The sequence below is a fragment of the Loxodonta africana genome, chromosome 7 (genome assembly GCF_030014295.1).
Source record: "Loxodonta africana isolate mLoxAfr1 chromosome 7, mLoxAfr1.hap2, whole genome shotgun sequence".
NCBI classification, from domain to species: Eukaryota; Metazoa; Chordata; class Mammalia; order Proboscidea; family Elephantidae; genus Loxodonta; species Loxodonta africana.
Window position 1 is genome coordinate 70,595,786 of NC_087348.1, and position 18,834 is coordinate 70,614,619.

The following is an 18,834-nucleotide window of genomic DNA, read 5'->3' on the forward strand; positions in this document are numbered from 1 at the left end:
AAAGCAAAAGTTAAATTGCCTGAAGAAAAAAGGAGAGCAGGAAATCTAGCAAGAGGGGAAGCAGGGAAAAAGCTTAAAACTAAAAACCCAGAGGAAGAAGGAAAAGCAAACAAACGAGCTCCTGTCAGACAGGTCCATTTTAGTTCAGACGAAACCCTCAGGATCTTGGACGGAGAACTGGAGAGTGGTGGAAGGAGACTTCTGAACCGGTTGGTGGGTGGGTGGGCAGGGAAATGGAGAGGTTTACTGTGTGCTATGTTGTGTGCCAGGCCATTCACCACGTTTCATTGTATTTTCACTTTAAACTCACAACCCGGGAAGGTACTACCATTTTCATTTTGCAGATGAGGAAACAGAGGCCCGATGAGATTAGTAAACAACCCACCCAAGAGCAAACAGCCAATAAGCAGGACTGGGACTAGAACCATGCTCTGACTTCAAAGCCATGCTTTCAGACTACTTTGCTAAACAGATCAAGTGCTATAGAGAACTGGACAGACTTAGGGCAACAGCCACAGCCAAGAACAGAAGTACCGAGAAAGCGTCTGGGAAACGTACGAAGACTGTAAGATGGGGGCGAGCTAGGAATGGGAAGGATGGGGAGAGCACAAGTCTCAAACACTGGCAATCAATGAACCCAAAATCCGTTAGCTCGGAATTACCAGAACTAGGTGGACAAGAGGAAGAGACAGTATCACTTGGCCCACTCCCTCTCTCCAAAACCCAGGGAAGATGTCAAAGATGGATAGCCAACCCATCGCAACCTCCATTTCAAAGCTACTAATGTGTTTTTCAGAGACTTGACTGTGACCGGCTCCAAGGAAGAGCATTTCACTCTCTCTTCCCTACCTCCTCCACCAATGCCCATCACTTAAGCCACCATCACCTGGTCACCTGGATTGGAAGGGAGAAATCCACCCCATTTCCCAGTTCCCAAGCACTCCCACTATCAAGGAATCAAGTCAAGGTCATCTGTCTAAACCTCACCCCAGCAGGAGGTCTTCAGGTAGCAGAGGGGGGCACTAACTTATTCTGACTCGGTTGCCAAAGAAGTACATTCGAAAGCAAAACCAGATAAACTGGCAGGTCTGGTTCCAAGCATTCAAACCAAGTCTGCCTCCCCTCACCCCCAACAGAGCAGTTTGGATCACCTCAGACCCTACTGCTCCTATTTTCAACGCTTAGCATAACCAGTTAGAGGGGCTTGCGGGGGGTGGGACAACTGGGTCTCCCCACAGTCCTTGAGGACTGCAACTAAAGCGGAGAGGTGAACCCTGTCCCTTTGTCACCATGACAGGGGTGAGACAAGTCCTCTTTGAAAGGCTCGGTATTTTGCTTTGTATCTCCATTACATCTTTGTATTGACGATAGAAAGCAAAACAAAAATATTATGATCCCCCTTTTCTGGGCAGATACACTGAGTGAGGGGAAACCTACCTTTGTTTCAATGTCATAATCCATCTTAACGCCATTCAAATGTCACAATAAAACCTGACGGCTGGCATAATATGAAGTCCTTTTTTAACCTGGCAGCTAAGGAATCACACAGAACTAGGAACTGGCTTCACATTTTGACCCTGTCACTGACTAGCTGTGTGACCTTGGACAGCTTGCTAAACCTCTCTGCGCGCTTCACCTTCCTCAACTACAAATGCAACTTCAAAGTTTAAATGAAGTGATGCTGAAGAATGGGCTTCATACAGAGACTGGCCTGCCATCCTTCTCTTCCCATCCAAATTCTCCCAGAGCAGCCCAGGAACCGGCACAAATGAAAGAGGAGTTAAGGAGTAAACTCAGCAATACTGCTCCTCTTCCACAAAACCTGGCTTTGGGAGGGAAGCATGGGGGCTGGGGATGGAATAACTCAGACAGCAGCACAGTTCTCCCAAACTTGTCTGCCTGAGTTCCCAGGACTCACACACATTTTATCTTCTTCATCTAAAGCACAGCATAAAACCAGACAAGCGGGGCAGGTACCCAGCATCCTCTTCCCAGAAACAGAAATCAAAAGTTTTCAAGTGACTTGTTCAAGGTTACCAGGCCTGCCTTCCACATGAGCTGGATGTGGAGGGATCAAGAGCTTAGCACCTGAGGACTCTCGAACTCCTCCTCCCAGTGAACTGGCCCAACAAGGAGACAGTTCTCTTGCTGAGATCTCAACAGCAAAGTCCAGACACCACTGTTTCAGCCAAACCCAAAAGACACAATATTGGACTGCACAGCCCTGCTCCTGCCCAAAGACACTGCCTAAAAAGGATGATAAAATAACTGAAAAATCATGGTGGCAACAGAGTCACCAGGAATTGAGCAGTGTCATTAAAATTACTTTGGCTTTTAAGCAAAGTACTAAAATTTCACCCAATTTTTCCTGCCTTATATATTTAGGTTCATCGCTACGCAGTCTCCCAATGAACAACAGTAGGAGACTTTGAAACATCAGGTTCTAAAATGTGATCTGAAAACCCGAAACTTCGCCCAGTACAAACCTTTCAGAATTCCACCGGGAAACACCTCTTTCTAAATTAAACTTTGCTAGCCTAAAAGGAAATGAACCAAGGCTGAATCACTCCTATGAATGATGAGAAACTTTAAAAAAAAAAAAAATGTTAAAAATTGATCCACAAATAGCAGCGGGTTCGAAACAATTTGGTTGAAACTAGCACAGATTTGTTAGAAAAGCTGTATTGTGAAATTTACCTTTTGCTGGAGCTCTGGTCTCAGAAATAACCCAGGCCTTCCTTGAGGTATAATACTGCCATGAATGCAACACCAAGACATCACAAAAGCCTCCTGCCCAGACTTTTCTCTCCACTCTGTTTAATGAAAAGGAGTCAGCCAGATTCCTCAACGGTTTCCTATTAATAGAATAACCGTATAATTTATCATTCAAACCAGGACACTTTGGAGAGTAAATGGGAGTGCTATAAAGGAGTACCAAGAAAAGAAGCAGAACCCAGGACTGTACCAGGCCAAGAGGTGGGTGGACACTCTATTAGTAAATTCTAAAATCTCACTTCCCTCTTCCATAGCCACAAGCAAGAGTAAAGGACAACTCCCTAGAAAATCCGGATGGATTAAAAACTGCCACAAACAGTTATTATGAGAACGACAGTCAGGATCTGGTGGGAGGACACAGGCAGGAACAACAAAGACCAGATTAAAATTAAGAACAAACTGGGCAGAGTGGAGCCCACAACCCAGGGTATAAATTAACCTTTTTTTTTTTTTTCCATCTTAAGTCAACTTATAAATAAGGTTCACTGAATGACTTGTGGACTAATGCCTTCCAGATCATGATCGCCTAGTTTATCCTCTTTATGATTGAGTCTTAAATTGTTTAAAGTGTAAGACATTAGGGCAGTTAACATGGTAAACATTTATCATTAGGAAGAGTCGGTCATTCCACGTTACTGAAACTTATTCTTCCTAAATCTTGTTTAATTTTCCATTTTAAATACTTCCATTGTAAATACTTCTAATGGATATCTTTGAAAGGGGCTACATATTTTCTCGGCTCCTTATTAAAAACAGTAAACCAGTAGAAACGTAAACTCTCACAGGCTTAGGTCATCACTCTGAGTTACCAGTCTAAATGACTTGGTCACCAAAAACAAAGCGTGTGTGGTCAGGCACGTGCTGAGGGCTGGGGAACCTTGGTGAGCACAGCAGACATATTCTGTGTGACAACTCAATTCAGGGTTTTATTTTTTACGATATAGTTCAGCTACCCAAAAATTCACCCTTTTGTAAGTGCACACGTCAGTGGTTTTTTGTATACTCACAAGGTTGTGAACTGGTGCTATCTTTTCCCCCTTCTTCAACTTTCAGTCAGCAAGCCTCCAAAAGCCTTTCTCTCCAACCAGGCACTCGACTGCTAACCTGAAGACTGGAGGTTGGAGTCCACCCAGGGGCACCTCAGAGGATAAGCCTGGTGATCTACTTCCAAAAAATCAGCCGTTGAAAATCCTACGGAGCACAGTTCTACTATGAAACACATGGTGTCACCATGAGTTGGCACTGGATAGATGGCAACTGGTTTTTTCTTAAAGACTGGGAAACCAGGGTAACTATTTTATAATTCTATACTGGCTGGTTAAGAGACAATAGAAAAAGATGTCAACAAAATGCAGGTGCTCCTCAGTCTAAGTCTAGTCTCACACAAAGCAATCTCAACTGCTCAGACCAGTCCCCGGGAGTGGCCTTGATCTAAAAACACTTTAGACATTGACACACCCTTAAGTGTAACTGGGAATCTAGGAGAGGACCAGTCTAGAGCAGTTGACACTGAAAACACAGGTCTGGATCCACGAGTTTCCAGACAGGATTCAGCTCACCTACCCAGAAGTATCTGGAATTAACCACTAGGGTTAAAAAACATTCTTTTAGGACCTGGACAGAGCTGGAGAAAAATGTAGAACAAAATTCTAACTCAAAAAGAAAGACCAGGCTTGCTGGCCTGCCAAACTGGAGAAACCCTTAGAGTATGGCCCCCAGACACCCTTTCAGCTCAGTAATGAGGTCACTCCTGAGGTTCGCCCTTCAGTCAAAGATCGAACAAGCCCATGGAACAAAACGATACTAAAGGGGCACACTAGCCCTGGGACAGGGACTGGAAGGCAGGAGGGAACAGGAAAGCTGGTAATAGGGAGCCCAGGGTTGAGAAGGGAGAGTGTTGACATGTCATGGGGTTGCTAACCAATGTCAGAACAATGTGTGTACTGTCTGATGAGAAACTAGTTTGTTCTGTAAACCTTCACCTAAAGCACACACACACATACACACACACACAAAATCCTCTTAAAAAGAAAATACACTGGCGAAAAGGATGAGCTACCATTTACACATGAGTGTGAATTATTATCTGAATCGTATCTAAGTACCAAAGAAAGGTAGTTTTATAAGACGGGCAAAGATTTAATTCTGGAGCCTGGAGTACTTGGAGGATCAGGGTGGTCTGGGTTATAATAGCAGGTGCACCACAGCTCTAGCCTACATGTAGCTTTACTACAGCCCTTCAAAGCAGGTAAGGTCATCCTCATCTTCCAGATGAGAAAGCTGAGGAAGCACAGAGAAGTTAAGCAGGCTGTGTTCTCTCACACCTGAAGCTTCATGTCCTCAGAACTCCAGAGACGTTCCTCAATGGTTTTGTAGGCAGGCCCAGGACCCTAAGCACTCTTACCTCTATGAAAACGTAAGTTCAACAAACCGCCTTATAAAAGAATTTTCAGAACTCGACCCCAAAATTAGGGGTGTGGCTTTCAAGCAAGGTTTCCTACGGACAGATGAAGCTGCACCATGCTACCTACCTTCTGACGCATTCCCATTTAATCTCTACTACCACTCAGCAAAGAGTGAACTTAAATATTATGTGTTTACTGATGGATTTCCCCCATTTTATGAATAGGGAAAGTATGGTTCAAAGCAATTAAATGGTATAGGACTTTATGGAATGCCTGAGCCTCTCCAGGGTCTCAGCCTTGGGTGTTCCCCAAGAGTCACCGTCCAGGCTGTCCTAGTAGGAAACCCTTGAAGAGCTGAAACTGAAGGTAACGTTTTAATTTGCTATTTATTGAACATGTGTCAGGCATATAGTTAGGGGCAGTACAGAAATATATAAATGGAGACACTGAGGCTCACGAAGGGGAAGTAGTGTGTCCAAGGCCACAAAACGAGTCGCTGGCTAAGCCAAAATTCCAACTAAGGGGTGTCCAACTCCAAACCTGTGTTTTTAAACTTACATTATCCTACCTTCTTTATCCAAATCAGTATTGGAAAATTCTTCCTACTCTCTATTTCAATCAGTTTTCTTCCTTTCTTTTTTTTTTTTTTTTTTTGGTTCTTTCAATTGCTCATAGCCAAGTTTCAGTTCTATACCACCCCATTACTGGCAATAAACCTTCTTTATTGATGTTTGAGGGCTAAGTTTACTTTCAGGCAAGTGTTTTCCGGGTTTCTGTTGTCGTTGTTTGTTTTTTAACAACTTAGTCCTATTCTACTTCCAAACGTCCATCTGGTAAACTCACCCCTCTTCCTTCACCTTCCAACTCCAACATCACTTCCTCTGCAAAGCTTTCCTCAACAAAGTTTTTTCCCTTTATTCTGATGCTACATAAATACAGGCTCCTAATAATTCAAGTACAAAACCGTGAAAAAATCGAAGTCCCTCCCCCTTCCCAATCCCATGTCCTCAAAGCAGCCACTGTTGATCGAATACATAATCTCCCAGATTCTTTCAGATACATGTGCAGACAACTCTAGGACACTATGGACTGTAACATGCAGCATGATTTCATCAACATCTAAGAAATGCCACTAAGAAACAAACCACGTCAGAATGCTAATCGTTTAGAAATATTATTTCATACATATTGACACTTTTTATCATATGCCAATTTTGTGCATACGAGGAAAATATATGGAAAATGAATTGGGTAAAATATTCCTAAAACAACTTCTCAGAGTGATCCATGCCCATCCTTTTCCACACACTATCACCCTCTGTGATACCAAGAGCATTGGTGACACGGTTTATTTTTTAGGAATGCTCCCTTACTGACTCCGAGATTTTCTCTTCGTCCACTGTACTCATTCTGCAGGCTCTGTGTGCAACCACATCACGGGTAATGACCAACACCTGGTCAGCCATGATTGTAGGGAACGTCCCAATTTCAAAAATGGCCAAATATGTAAAAAACATACATCTTGCAGCTCATGAAATACGATGCAGACAATTTTCCCATTGGGTTGTGATTATCTTCTTACGTGCAATTTCCCTTGCCAAATGGTAAACTTTTCAGGGGCACAGGAGTTTTACTGATCACATTCACTAACATTCTTTTGCTGATCACCATAATCCCAGCGGGGCACTGCTGGCACGGTGGTTAAGAGCATGGCTGCAGACCAAAAGCTCGGCAGTTCGAATCCACCAGCCTCTCCTTGGAAACTGCACAGGACAGTTCTGCTCTGTCCTATAGCGGTCACTATGACTTGGCACCGAGTCGACAGCAACAGGTTTGGTTTTTATATCCCCAGCACACAATAAACCAGCTGCTGTCAAGTTGACTCCAACTCATGGTGATACCATGTGCGTCCGTGTAGAACCGTGCTCTGTAGGGCTTTCAGTGGCTGATTTTTTGGAAGCAGATTGCCAGGACTTTCTCCCGAAGCACTTTTAGGTGGACTCAAATCTCCAGCCTTTTGGTTAGCAGCTGACCACCCATGGACTTCAACACACAGTAGCACCTGTAAATGTCTTAATGTCTGGTGGCCAAGTAGCAGTTCTATACAAAACTGGAAGCATCTGGATTTACAAAGTGTCCAAAGTTGAGGGAAGAGAGAAAAAAGGGGAAGAAAGCAAGGTTTATCCTCAGGCTTGTCTCTAGAATGCTGTCAGGATCACACTGAAAACTTGTGGAAGAGTCTTTATCCCCTCACTCCACCTTCCAAGGGACACCACCCGAAGAGCTCTATTAGCTAGCATCCCCATTAACCTCCAACAGTAAAATACAAGCCCTGCAAGCAGCCAGACAAAACCATCACCCTCGAACCCCTCACCAGCAGACCTTACACACACACACACCTCTGCAGTCACATCCAGAAACAACTGCCACATGCCCAAGGGGCAAATAACTCAGGTGGGTGCCAAGCATGGAGAAGGTGGTTCTGCTCATTTTATTACTTCTCCTGCACAGAAGGGCACAACCTTATTTTTGTGCAGCCTAATTTTTAAAACTGATCCAAAACTGATCTTATGTTCCTAGATAGATCGCCTCACAAACCTAAGGGAGAAAAATCAGAAATATTTAGAGATAGGAAGGATGGCCAGATTTAGTCTGACTGGATCTGAGGATAAGAATTAGAATATCTAGAGCAAGAGTGGCCCACCAGAGGGAGATGCTATTATGCGGCTTTTTAGAAACACAGATATGGTGTGCCTACCCCAGCCCTCCTGAGACTCCAGGGGTGACGCCCTGACTGCAGAAAGCGTGCAGTGTACCTGCTGAGGTTGGAGTCACTGATAGGGTAGCCGAGGCTCCTCCGTGGGACAGGAGTAGAAAGAGGCTGCCCATGATTGAGAGTCAGAACCACCTCGAATTAACAATGCAAATGGTTCTCTGTGCCCTGGGTTAAATTCAAAAGTCAACCCCAGGAAAAGGTGAAGTGCTGGCTGGGCAGGTGAGCAAGAGCACGCATGGCAGTGGGCTGGGAAAGGCAGTCACACTCACTCTGGCTTCGCCAGTGCCTGGCACATATCAGGGGCACAAATATTTGCAGAATGAGCTTCACAAGGCTGATGAGCATATGGCCATGCCCATCATCAAATTTCTACTGAGCCACCTAAAGCCAAAATCCACTGCTGTCAAGCTGATTCCGACTCATAGCAACCCTATAGGACAGAGTAGAACTGCCTCAGAGGGGCTCCAAGCCTATAATCTTTAAGGACGCAGACTGCTACATCTTTCTCCTGCACTGAACCATCTACTGTACGCAGAATACTTGAATTGGCTCTGCTCAGGCAAGAGTGCCCAAACCCTGGTAAATTCACCTGTAAAAGAGATTTTAATTTTGATTCAACTCCACTGGACGCCTGAGTATTGGTGCTCTGGAAGCATCTCCCACTTTAACAACTCCTAATCATAGAGGAGGTTGGCAGTTTGAATCCACCAGCTCCTCCTTGGAAACCATATGGGGCAGTTCTACGCTGTCCTATAGGGTTGTAGGGTTGCTTTGAGTCTGAATAGACTTGACAGCAATGTGTTGGGTTTTTTTTTTTTTTTTTTTTTTGGTTTAACCACAGAGGAAGCTGCTTTTTGGCCCTATATCAAAGATAACACTTCCCGATTTAAAATTATACTGATGTTAATCCTTTTGCATTTTATGACTAAGGTAAAATTTAAGGGTGAAAGAAAATTAGAAATTTAAAGGTCTTCTGAATGCATAATAAAACTAGAAACCTTTTAACAAAATATGAAAGAACGAAATCAACCTTGTTCCTCACTGCCTTAGAGTGGGTCCCCGGATTCATGGGGGCCCTATGCACAACCTGATGGATAGGTGGGAGTTACACAAGAGGTGCACTTGCTGAGAACCGAACCCAAGTCTCCTACACTGAAAATGAGAATTCTACCACTGAACCACAAATGCCCCCGTAGATCGACCTTACCTCTCCAACATTTAAAACGAAAGCAAACTTTGAATTTGGGTCTTTCTAGACTCTGCCAATATAAAATCCTGAGAGCTTATGGAGCCCTGGTGCTGCCTGGTTAAAGCGCTCTGCTGCTAACCAAGAGGTTGGTGGTTTGAACCCACCTGATGCTCTGTGAGAGAAAGATGTGGCAATCTGCTTCTGTAAAGATTTACAGCCTTGGGAACTCTACGGAGCTGTTCTACTCTGTCCTATAGGGTCGCTGAGTCGGAATCAACTTGACAGCAGCGGGTTTTGGGCTTTGAGTAGCGTGTTTTCTGTTTTTCTCTCAATGTCTGGCAATTTCTTCGAGGGCTCCTAAGTCTCCCAGATTTCAAGATGAGGCCGACAGTTCCTCAGCTGATGGCGCTCTTTATACCTCTAACCACCATTGTCTACCAGAGACTTCGAGATGAAAGGGGAGAGAGGGAGAAAGGGCTGAAAGGGATTCCACCATCGGAATCATCAGCTTACAATAGTTTTAGAATCAGTTAGCCCCCAAAACACTCCCAGCCACAGTGATGGGTGATCTGAAAACTAAGCATATCAAAACGCTATTGATAAGCTAAATTACCAGACAGCTTATCTGAGGCCCACATCCGCCATATGGTGCCCCAACTTCTGCCGCCTGTTGCTGCCACAACAATAGGCACGCCTACCCAGAGAGCACCATCGGACAGAAACCCAGCAGCGGCGGCATGTGGCACAGTTACTGTGTTTACATTTTATTTTGTGCTATTAGCTTTGTGCCTCTTCCACCCCAGTAAGGACTTGAAACACACATATCCAATGTCAAAAATACATGTTACAGGCAGAATATACACATACACACTGCATGTGTGTGCACGTGCGGATATGTATCAGGTGAACACAGAGAAACCCAGATGTCAACTTCAGAAATGGAGCTGCCTGGTGGGGGAGGGCGAGCCAGGGAGCAGGCTCCCAGCTCGAGCAGCAAACCAGACAATGGGCTTTTCTCAAAACACTCCAGCGGGCGGGCCTCGGGGAGTGGCTATTTAAAACACTTGGCTCCTTTTATTTCACCACCATGGAAGTGAATTCGGTTCTTAAGTGCCAGAGCAAATGAAGTCATTTGGTTTCCGCGGGCCTTCTGTGCATTTCGGCAGTAGGAGTCAGGCTAGACAAAAATCATCAAAAAGGACCTGAAGTTGTTCTTTCTTCCAATTAAAAACTGACTCCGCAGAGGACTGGGCACTTTGGCTTCAGTGGCTTTTTTTTTTTTTTTCCCTCCCTCTTAAAAAGATAATAGTCATGGAAAATGTAAATGATACTGTATACTGGAATGAACGCTGCCAAAGATGACTGCCTTCACAAAATGCCATTGAGTCAAGATGCAAAGTGGAACAGACATGGGTGTGCCATCTTTTAATGGCTTGGTTGGTATAAAGATCAATGGTGGTTTCTGTCAAATGAATTCACGAAAATTCTGCATTTCCTTCTTTCTACTTTCTATTCTCTGTAAAGGCTTCCCTATCTTTGCAGAGATTCTATCAGTGCTGGCAATTAAACATTCATTTATTTAGTTTCCTATGAGGGAAAAAACACTGGTTTTCAAAGAGAACTCAGCAGTGCATAGCATCTGGCCATGGAAACATGCGCAAGAAGATGCAGATTTGGACACGGTGCAAAGCAAAAAAGGGCAGTCTCTTTCCTAATATTCAGATGTGTTTCATTATCACAGAAAGGCAGCCGTTTCATCCCTCTCAACTTACCCACACCTAAGCAGACAACATTCTTGGATGAACTTTTAAAATTTTCTTAAACATTCACAGTTTAAAAAAAAAAAAAACCTCCTTTCAAGTTAAATTGAGATTGCACTTGAACCCCATCCAAGAGCAGAGCTGAACTGAATTATGATAATTAGAAAAAGCAGCACAGTTGATGCATTTTTTTAAAAAAAGTTCATGCCAGAGAATATAAGTTCAATATGTTCTCACATAATTAACATTTCCCACCATTAGCAGCAGTTTTTCAGTTTATGTATCAGTAAAAACAACAGCGCTCGTCACTGTTGTATATTCCCAGTCAACAGTGTTTCAGTCACTTTACACATACATCTAAACCCGTCAGATGTCTAAAAGCGACCGAGTTTCCCACTGCAGACACTGGATGCTTTACTTGCTCACCAATAAGTTGGCTTTTTCTTTGAAACCCATTTTTCAGTGCTGGACCCTGTCCTTCGAACTAAAACTACTAAATGAAATCCTAAGACAAAGCCTTAAAAACAAATGTGAATCGTGAAATCAGGGCAGAAAGCACTGCATTAGGATAGTAAATACTGATCTTAAATAACAGGCAGGGGGAAAAGCCAGTACAGCCAGGATGGAGCCTTCCCCTGGCCCGCCACAGAAGTAGAACAAGCAGCCCCCTAGGAGGACTCCCCTCCCCATCCAATCAGAAGAGAAGCCACTGGTTTCACAGTCAGACACTCAGGGCTCCCAGACTATAGAAACCATTTTTCAGAATCCTCCCAACCATGCCAAAGCCAGTGGACAAAAGCAGAGCTTGAGACTGGGAGTGATCCAACCTGTAAGAAACACCCTCCTGAAAACTCACCCTCCAGGGCATCCCGTTTGTTTTGATTAAAGGAAGTGAGCATTTCAAAATTCTCCTATTCTGTACCACTACAGAGCCTGAAAGTATCTGAATAAATGATCGAATTTCAACCCTGAGATCAAATATGGGACAGGGCCAAGGAAGCTTATAATGAGAATCTTACATACGGATTGCCGGCTCTCCATAGTTCACAGCTTTGAAACAAAACTCCGCACAAAAGCACCCTAGACATTTAGGTTCAAATACCCTAGCGTTCCGCAAACTATCCCAGAAGAGGGAAGGACCAGAACTTCCCTGGTGTCAGATTTATATGTAACTGCAATTTCAAAAAAAAAAAAAACCAAACCCAGTGCCGTCAAGTCGATTCCGACTCATAGTGACCCTATAGGACAGAGTAGAACTGCCCCATAGAGTTTCCAAGGAGCGCCTGGTGGATTCGAACTGCCGACCTTTTGGTTAGCAGCCATGGTACTTAACCACTACACCACCAAGGTTTCTAACTGCAATACAATAGGAGCTAAATTGAGTATCTGTCAAAAAGTCCAAGCCAGAAACATTAAGTGCTGAGGATGGACACGAATTACTTGATTTTATCACCTTTATGAATGTGAAAGAATAAATTATATCAGTGATATTATTCAAACCTGACTCGGGATCTAATTTATATACCACAGAGCAATCTGTGGCTTCTACAGATAAAATAAGAAAAAGGGCCATGCAGCTATAAAAGATATTCCAGCCATCAGTCAATCTCCAAGTAGACCGCTGGCAGAGCCTAAGTTTGTCAAAGGATAGTAAGCTTACGACGTATTTTTCTCACCCAGTTCAGAAGTAGGACATTAGCACGCTGCAGTTCCACTCACTGAACTCCAAAGGGGAAGCAGCAACGCCTGCATTTATCAACAGAAAGGTTGGCTCTGATTTTCCCGCAGTTCGACAGAGAAAGCTGGACATTGGCTTCGGCCAGAATTCTTCAGTCTTTGGAGAAAACAGACCTTCCAAGTTTTATTGCTAAACAGATGCAACCTCCAAGCACAGCTTTCGCTCGGCGATGTATTTTTCTTTTTCTTTTCATAATCTCTTTACTGGGAACAAGACAAAGTGTCTAAAATACAAGCCTAAAAGTGTTATCCACTAACTGTCTGTGAATACGGTCATTTTAAGTACACTGGATCACACATGTAGTTATTTGCATCAACCTTTGAGTGCTAACACACCACAATTTTCATTTTCAGGCAGTATGATTATGCTCACAACTAACACATAGTAACACATGAGATTAGAGAGAAAAGTAATCCCACAGATGTGCAGGCTCTTGTAGAACCACCATGTATGAGAGGTCAATCCATTTCTGAAGCAGAAAGCCTTAAAATACTGTTAATGGCACAGGTCGTTTCTTCAAAGGCCTGGCAAACATTTGGGATCTACATTCTCTAACTGTTCACATCACGGACATTTCAAATGAAACGATGAACACAAACGCAACCCAGACACTGGTGATATGACTATAAGTATATTCTTCCCAAATTTTCCTGTTAAGAAATGGCCTCTTTTATACTTGCTGCTCTGTACTGTCAGAGCCAACAAAATTCAAAATTGTTTACAAAATGCTGAAGCTCAAGCAGGAAAAAGTTTGAACTTTTTTTTTTTTCCCCTTATGATTGCTTGTCCTTTTTCTAAATAAAAGGGGGTGCCGGCCCCCAGGGCCCCCAGGCCCCCAAAGTGATCGTAAGAATACACAATTCTTGCTGTGTAAGGCAAAAAAGGGGAAGAGGAAAAGGGGGGGAGGGGGCTGATTTCACCCTACACTGCATTCCACACACTCCTTCTCAAGTGTAATTATTTTGCTGCTAGTGCCTAGGTACACAACACAAGGAAGCTCCTCTCGGTTGAGAAATTCATTTCAATCCATCTCAAACTAAGCTGGCAAGTCCCCTCCTTTAAATTACATTTCATAAAGCATATGTCACAGCACATCCTGGTTTTTGTTTTGGGAAAAGAGAGAGGGGACCTCCAGTAAACTCTCAGCCATATTCCCAGGACCGAGTTCTGTGTTACTTTACAGAAGACAGAGAGGAGAAATTTACACAATGATTCTTTCCCACAATATTTTTTTTTTACTCTTACTGTCAAGGCAAAGTGTTACTTGGGTTTTGTCTCAAACTTATTAAAAAAAAAAAAAGACATTCTAGTATTTCCCTAAAACTGCATATCAAGTAATACTTATCATTAAAGTAAAAATAAAATAGTCTACCTTGGCACTTTTACACAATCAGCTAGAATCAGTAATGGATACAGCTTATCAGTTCATTTTTTTATACCAATAACAAATAATAGTAAACGCTGCTTAAAACCTGAAACCTCACAGTTCAAGAACTGCACATACAAAGAAATACTAAACAAAAATATCTGTGACCATTTATGGAAATGATGAGACCAGAAAAATAAGCCTTCCCCCCAAAAATAATCAACAATTCAAAACCTCGCCCTTGACAAAGGCTCAACTAATCCATCGGTCTTTCCTGAGTCACTTTGTAATTAGTTCTATTTCCTTCTAAAGAGGAAAGGTTCTTAGCAAAGTTGCATATAAGTCTGGCCCTTGTAAGCATGTAAGATGTGCTTGCACTCAGAAGTCCTGATATTTACAGAAGGGCACAAACAGGGAAAGGAAGCAGCACTGGGCACCGACTGACGTCGGTTCCCAACCACTGCCTCCGAGCACCCTGGCAAAGAAGCCCCCATGTGTAACCGACCAACAAGGCTCTGGTAGGCGGCAAAGAAAGGCACCCACTCTGGGTGCACTGACAAAGCAGCAAATCTCATTTTCCTGTCTATTCAGGTAGACACCTGCAGGGACCCAGCACACTCCCAGCGATCAGACTGCCTGAACTTCCAAAAACAATCCAGGAGGCGGGTGGGAAGGAGGAAACGTGGTTATCCGTGACCGACAGTGTGTCCGGTTCCTCTGCATTATCCGTAGCATTTTTAATATTTATGTTTTTTACTATTTTGTAATCTGATAGGTTTTGTAGACCTTTCTGTTGTCACAGGACCTGGGCCCCCTCCAAGGCCCTGCTTTTAAAACACGGCCTTTTTACATTCCCTGTTCCCGGGACATCATCTGTCTCTTAAGTATCCAGCGCTTGCTGAGGTCAATTTTCATTTCTGCAAATCACAGGCAGCCACTTGCTTCTAGGAAGTTAACAAGCCTCCTGAGAAATGCTGGCGGCTGGTATTTCATTGTTTCATAAATATTTTTATACAATGACACCATTCAACTTTAAATAAATCTTTAAAAAAACAATGACAATTAAAGAGCAAAAAAAATTATATATGGATTTTATTTATTTTCTTGAGGGAAGGACATGGGAGGTATGAGGTCCCCCATTTTTCTTCTGATTCATTAAAAATATTACTTCGATATAAAAAAAATACAAACATTAAAAAAGAAAATGACAGAAACTGAACTTTCTTTAAAGTGGGCCTCTGGACTTTTGAAAACAAGTGTTGTAGCTACGAACAAAGACCAGAAGTGCACCCTGATTTTCTCCCCTCCTGGGGATCATTTCTCTTCTAATAAACAAACAAATCCCCCAGTATTTCCTACCGAAGGGAAGTTTTCCAGGGAGAGTCTCCTCCTGGTTTTGGTGGTAACTGCGACTCAGTCTTTTTTGGACACAATGTTTCTGCTGACTCCTGAAAATTTTCCACTTGAATGTGCAATGAAGCGGCGGCGGCGGAGGCGGCGGCAGCAACAGTCCTGGACAAGCGGCGAAGACGACCGTGCCCCCTTTCATCTTTGGGATGGAGCAAAACCCCCGCCAGCAGCGCAAATCGGCACAGACCCCGGGCCAGCCTCTGAGGGCCCCAGCGCTGGGGACGACCGGGGAGGTTCGGAGGGGCCGGGCCGGCTCCGTGCTTCCGAGGCAGCGGCGGCTCTCCCCGCCCGCGCTCGCTCCCAACTTCTGGCTTCCCCGAAAAAAATGTGAAAAATGCCCTAGGGTGTATGCGCGCGCGCGCGCTCGCGTGTGTGTGTTTAAGTGTGTGCGCGTGTGCGTGTGTGTGTGTGTGCAGGAGGGCGTGAGAGGCAGCGGGTGTGCGCCGCACGGACCGGCCCGGCGCCTCCAGGGCCGCCGGCGGGGGCAGGCGCGGAGCCGCCTGTTGCCGCGCAGGCTCCACTGCGCGCGGCCCAACTTCGCGTCCCGGCAACTTGCGCGGCGGCGCCGTACCGCTCACCTAGAAGGGGGCGCGGGGAGGCGGGGTGCGGGGGGCATGGCCACGGCCCCCTCCGCGCGCCCGCCCGCCCGCCCGCCCGCCTCACACAAAGCAGAGCCGCGAGAGAAAGCGCCGGCCCGAGCGGGACGCGCCGCTGGTCCCCCGCCCCTGCCTCTCCGCGCGCCCCCGCAGCCCAGCATCAGCCCCGCGCGCCAACTTACCTCGGCGAAGGAAGCTGCCACAGCGCCCGGCGAGTCCGAGGCAAACTTCTGCGCCGCTTCCCCGCCCCCTGCTCGGAGCCGGCTCACTCCCCCCAGGCCGGGCCACCCCACCTGCCTAGCACCGCTCCTGCCCCGGGGCCCGCTGGGCACACAGGGCTGCTGCCCGAATCTCCGGGCAAAGGTGTGGGGGGGGCTTCACTGCATGGCCTGTCCCCGGACGCGGCCGCCCCGGGCCCGGGCCCCGCCGCGCGGACTGGCCCGCAGGGTGGAAGCGAGTCTGCAAAGTGCTTGGTGGGCGCCCGCGGCGGGCGGCGGGGCCGCGGCGGCGGCTGCAGAGGCTCGGCTCGGCTCGGGCGGCGCGGCGCGGCGCGAGCGATGCTAAGAATGTTCGGAATGAGGACAGGAATGAAATGAACGCCAGGACCGAACTCGCTCCGGAGGGGTGGGGCCTTGGTGACGTCATGCGGCCGGCCGCCCGCGGCCGGGGGCGGGGCTGCCGCCGCCGGTGACGTCATGGGGGCTCGGGGCGGGCCGGCCTCAGCCGCTCAGCGGTTGGGGCGCGGGCTCCCCCCGGAGGGGAGAGGGGGCGGAGTCTCGCGCCCAGAGGGGAGCAGGGCGTCCGCGGGAGCCGCCCTCCCTTTCCCCGCGCGGGCTCCGGGCTTTGTCCCGAGCTGGGGCGGGGCGGACGGGAGGAGGGCGGCTCGGGGTGCCTGAGCCCGCGCGGAGGACTCTGGAAGCCTGGGTTCCCTGCTGGGTTTTGACGCGAGGCCGGCGCTGCGCCGGGTCTGCCGCGCCTCAGTTTCCTTCATCCGGGACACAGACCCCCGGGGAGTCGCCTGGAGCGCTCCCCCGACACACGGAAATCTGCGAGTGTGCGGAAGACAAGTTTCTTTTCTGAAAATTCAGGTTCTTGAGCGCGACGGAAGCTTTCCGGGAGCCGATTCCCAGCCTGCTATTTCCTCCCGTCCTCTTTCACTTTAACAGCAAAAGTTCATGGCTCTCTTTCGAATTGAAGTTTGTCCTACTGTTAGGAAGAGAAAACCTTTAGCATACAAGAGAAAGGTTGATTACAGAGTTCGTAATAATCCTGCCCAGCTGACAGCCTTTCCGAGTCACTCAAGGAATAAAATTCACTCATCTTTTCGAAAATGATGGGTCATGTAAAGACTTTCTAAACTTTAAAATGGTGCATCCTGCTACCTCATGCCTTTGTGGATAAACCTCATTTCCAAAGTAAAATAAATAAATACATTTTACCCTCCCTTCGGAGGTCGTGGCACAAAAGTAACATAGTGACCCATTCAGTTAGCCAGAACACACATGCGTAAACTTGACCCACTGTGGGCAAACTGTCTACAGTTTTGGGGAGTCCGTGTAATCTACAGTTGTACTTAGAAGTAGCAAAGCAATTCCTGCACGGTTGACCGCTTCCTCTGGGCCCTCGGCTCGCCCTTCCAGTTGAAGCCTGTGGATAAATAATGGCGCCGATTTACGTGCCTAAATACGGATAACTGAGGAAAGCGGGGTGTGACTCACTGCAGCCCATTTCTACAAAACATAACTTTCACTAATGCATTTTTTATTGAAAGTTTTATTGAGGAAATTGAAGATTCCACTTGCAGTTTAAAAAATACATGTACACTTTGCCCAGTTCTTCCCGATGATAATATTTTGAAAAACTGTACTTACATTGTAGGGTCGCTATGAGTAGGAGTTGACTAGCAACGGGTCTTTTGGTTTTGCTATACTATAATACAGTATCACAATCATATAATACAGTATCACAATCAGCATATTGACACTGATACAATTTACCTACCTTATTCAGATTTCCCTAGTTTTATTAGAACCCATTTGTGTGTTCATGTGTTTAATCAGATGCTGTCCAGTTGATTCCACTCATGGTGACCCCATGTGTGTGAGAGTAGAAAGAACTGTGTCCATGGGGTTTCCAATGACTGATTTTTCAGAAGTAGATCAATAGGCCTTTCTTCCGAGGTGCATCTGGGTGGTCTCAAACCTCCAACTTTTCAGTTAGCAGGGCAGCATGTTACGTGCCCTACCTAGGGGTCCCCATGCGTGTGTTTAGTTCTACATAATTTTATTACCTCTGTTTGTTCTTAGAGCCACTACCAGCGTCAAGTACTTAATGCATTTTTATTTCTAATGTATATTCATAGTAAGGAATCTTGGTTGTGCAGTGGTTAAAGCACTTGGCTGCTAACTGAAAGGTCAGTGGTTCAAATCCACCAGCTATTCCACACCCACCAGCTGTTCCACAGGAGAAAGATGTGGCAGTCTGCTTCTGTAAAGATTTACAGCCTTGGAAACCCTGTGGGGCAGTTCTACTCTGTGCTATAGGGTCGCTATGAGTCAGAATTAATGAAAAAGGGTTTGATTTTGGGATTAATTCATAGTGAGATGTTACAGTGAAGTTCACAATGACCCCAACCACCTTGGCACTGGTGTTTTGGGAATGTGTTAGAAAAGCAATTAATTTGGCATTACAACTGTACTAGGCATCCCTCTCTCCAAATACTATCTTCTAAAAGTATCAGATAGAGTCCAATGGTAGTGCCAGCCAGACCCTAGGGTTTCTGAACAACTATTTGTGGGTCTAGTGTACCTGTGCACCAT

The 18,834-nt window shown here is 45.7% G+C and overlaps 1 protein-coding gene across 3 annotated transcripts in view; it reads right to left on the minus strand.

Annotated features, from left to right (window-relative positions):
* The window catches only part of TEAD1 (TEA domain transcription factor 1), a 298,012-nt gene extending 281,634 nt beyond the window's left edge, over positions 1-16,378 (minus strand). For 2 of the 3 annotated variants that reach the window (XM_064288418.1, XM_064288417.1), the window contains exon 1: positions 16,198-16,378. The gene's annotated coding sequence lies outside the window, so the exon portion shown is untranslated. The remainder of the gene's footprint in view (positions 1-16,197) is intronic. The other variant, XM_064288415.1, reaches the window with a different exon arrangement.
* Between the last annotated feature and the right edge of the window lie 2,456 nt (positions 16,379-18,834).